The 3308-nt window shown below is 30.5% G+C and overlaps 1 protein-coding gene across 2 annotated transcripts in view; it reads right to left on the bottom strand.

Annotated features, from left to right (window-relative positions):
- CDH12 (cadherin 12) overlaps positions 1 to 3308 on the bottom strand; it is a 1005284-nt gene that overhangs the window by 657181 nt on the left and 344795 nt on the right. The gene's annotated exons all lie outside the window — the stretch shown is intronic.

Below are 3308 nucleotides of genomic sequence, written 5' to 3'. Positions count from 1 at the left end.
GACCAGAACGAAGCACTCTCTTCGTCTCTCCTGCAGGATTTTTTTTTTTTTTATTAGAACAAAGACCATGTACAGTTTTACTTGCTTATGTCCTAAAGAAATGTTAAGCTAACCTGAATGATAGCACAATGACCTGGATTATGACCTGTCACATAACATCAAAGCAGCATGACATATAAACAAGATCACATTAAAGCTAGGAAAAAAAAAAACAACTTTCCATTTATTTATATCTTTCTTCTTTATTTAAAGAACACCATCTTTAGGTTCACAGAAGAAAGGTGACCTTTAAAATTAACTAAGAATTGTGCCATGCAATAAAAACACATGTTAAGTGAACTTTCAGTCTCTTGTGTGCAAGATTTTAAGAGCATCTTGTGGCCTATGGTTCTTTGAACGAAATACTGACAAAGAAATAAAAAAAAAAAAATTATATAAAGGAAAATTCATGGAAGATCGACGTACCTCTTTTAAATTTTGTTTTTCTTCTACTGTTATCACTTATAATAAACTTGTTTTAATAATCCTGGAAACCTGCAGCGATCATGAGTAATTGGAACAATTCTTTCTTCTGTATAAGAAGTCTAGCAAAGTCTAAGAAGAAATAGTCAACTCCCTCTGTATTTTCCTTTCTTTTCTCTGCTTATTTTTTTGTGCAGATGATGACTCATAATTCCCAATGACAAGTCCATTGTGAAATCCTAACAGGCATGTCTCAATGACTAGCCTTTGACAGTTACCTAAAATTAGAAATATCCCAGCATTTATCTTTTTTTTTTTTAAATGTGCTAATTGCAGCACAAACAATAACCCATCAGGGGAAAACCTCACTAACATAATTTACAAACTGATTTCTAGTAATACCTTACAAACTACATTTCTTTTTTTAAACAGATGGCTCTGCAATTCATTTTTTGAACCCTATTGTCAACTCAGCAGGATGTTATGAGCACTAAAACCAGAAATGCTCAAATCCACCCCTGGCTGAGCAGATCTGTTGCTCCCTCTGTGTTTCAATCAGTTTCCTTTTCACCTCATCACTGCTGAGAGGCATGGTTCCCTGAGTGTCAGGACCTGATATTCATACCAGTGCCCTAAAGACTTTTTTGTTTCTTGTTTTTTGTTTTTTGTTTTTAAGACAGATCTTACATTTGTTTACCTCTGTGTCAGTCTCTGTATTCATTTCCAAAACCTTCCTTTTGTGACCACACTTTGCTTCCTTGGCCTCATGAAATGAAGTATTAAAGGAATCCTGAAGAATGTGATTTAGTTAAAACCTTAAACTAAATATATCTCTAAATAAACAAATGCCTTTTGCATAGTGATTACATACAAGTAATTGGCTAAGAAATTATAGGATCTAGACACAAGTAAGATGAAACTGGTACTTCCTAAAGACTGGGCAAATATATATATATATATATATATATATATATATATATATATATATATATAAAATCCCCCAATATATTGCCAGCAATTGTTTTCTTAAACACACACATACACACACACACACACACACACTCACATACACACACACTGATCAGGTTATTTCTCCACATTCAAAAATAAATAGCAACAACAAAGATAGCTCCATATGTTCTAAAACATAAATCCCACAGACGAGATATGTTTTTAAATTTCATTCAAGGTTTTTCATCTACTGGACCCACTCTTCTAGATTTATCTACCAACTGTCCTCATACTTGATATTCACTGAATTTTCTAACTGTCCAAATGGCTTAAAATTTACCTTTAAAGTCCAGTTCAAATACATCATTTCTATATTTTTCATTCCCTTTCCACCATAAAATACAGAAGAAATCCTATGCCAACTTCTCTACAACCATAGCATTTTTTATATTGGAACACAAAAGTATTCTATAAATAATCAGAGAGTGCTGTCTGATTGTAGGAAAAGAAGAATGATTTCTTTCATCTTGTTTTTCATTTTCAGATGCTTTATAATAAGTTATTCTAATAACTTGTTAGGTAATCATGAGTGTAAGTGACAAATAACAGGACAAACACTAAATTTTGTGAAATTTTGGAGGAGAAATTGCTCTTTCTTTGAATGTTCAAAAAAGAATTTATGAAAGAAGATGATAGGATTTTTAAACCGGCCCCAAGGGCATTACTCTATCCAAAATTGAATTAATGAAAGACAAATATTTTAATACTAAGCTTGGCTTGAAACCTATACCTTCAGTATTCTTGGATATCACTCTCTTCATCCACGCTCTTGGATATCATACCATAGAGATTACTTTCAGGTCTATTTTCTTACTTGAAGTTTATGAAAACCCTTACATTAAAGGAGAGCAATTTCAAACCATTCTCTACAAATGTTTTCTGCATTCATTTGAATTATTTCCTCATTGAAAAAAGTGAACATTCTCACTACTTTAAGTTTATCCTTTCTCAAGTTGCTATGTTTAAACTATTCTTACATAAAATGATGATCAAATTTCTATATAGTCCTTTTAACTTTGGTTATAGCACAGAGAGAACCAAAGGACATTTGAGAAGAGTGTGCTTCCTTTTTATTTGGCTCTTTGGACGTTTTAATGCTTCATTAAGCTTTAAAGGATAAGATGTAAAATCATGCATTGATAATTAGTATGGTGTGATATTAATTTTTGATTACTCATACTTGTATCATAGATAATATTTAGGTTAGTAAAATCATGGTTTTGTAAAAAGGACAAGTTGCTGGTTACAGGAATTAGTTCTGAAGTATGAAGCTCTCTCACATATTAATCTGAACATAAGATATGGAATGAAAGCCCTAATCCAAAATTATCTGAAATCAGAAATTTTAAAAGTATCCAAATTTTCTATAAAAATGTGAAGATTTTACAAGGTAAAAGTAAAATTTTTCCATATGGAAATTCTGCATATTGATGATAACAAATTGAAAGATAAAAGAGATGACAAAAGGAATTCGTACTTGATATCAAACGGTTAATTTCATTTCAAACTTTTAATCATGAAAAATTATATCTAAAATCTGTATAGATTTTACTCAAATCTGATACTTGAAATTAATTGATAATGTTATAAAACTAGATTAAATTATAATACTTTTAAAAAATTATAATACTTTTTGAATAAATATATCTCATCAAAGAAAAGCTAAAAACAAAAAGAAATGGTTTAGTTTCTCATTTATTAAATATGAGTATGCAGAGAGTTGAATAAATATCACAGCAAGATCCATAAAGCCACTTTCGTTTAATTACATTTGCCTTATCTCTTTAACTTTTTCTTTCTGAGCTATTATATCAATGGTTAATCTTAATTGATCA

The sequence above is a fragment of the Zalophus californianus genome, chromosome 5 (assembly GCF_009762305.2).
Source record: "Zalophus californianus isolate mZalCal1 chromosome 5, mZalCal1.pri.v2, whole genome shotgun sequence".
Taxonomy (NCBI): domain Eukaryota; kingdom Metazoa; phylum Chordata; class Mammalia; order Carnivora; family Otariidae; genus Zalophus; species Zalophus californianus.
This window is presented reverse-complemented; position numbering and strand designations above follow the sequence as displayed.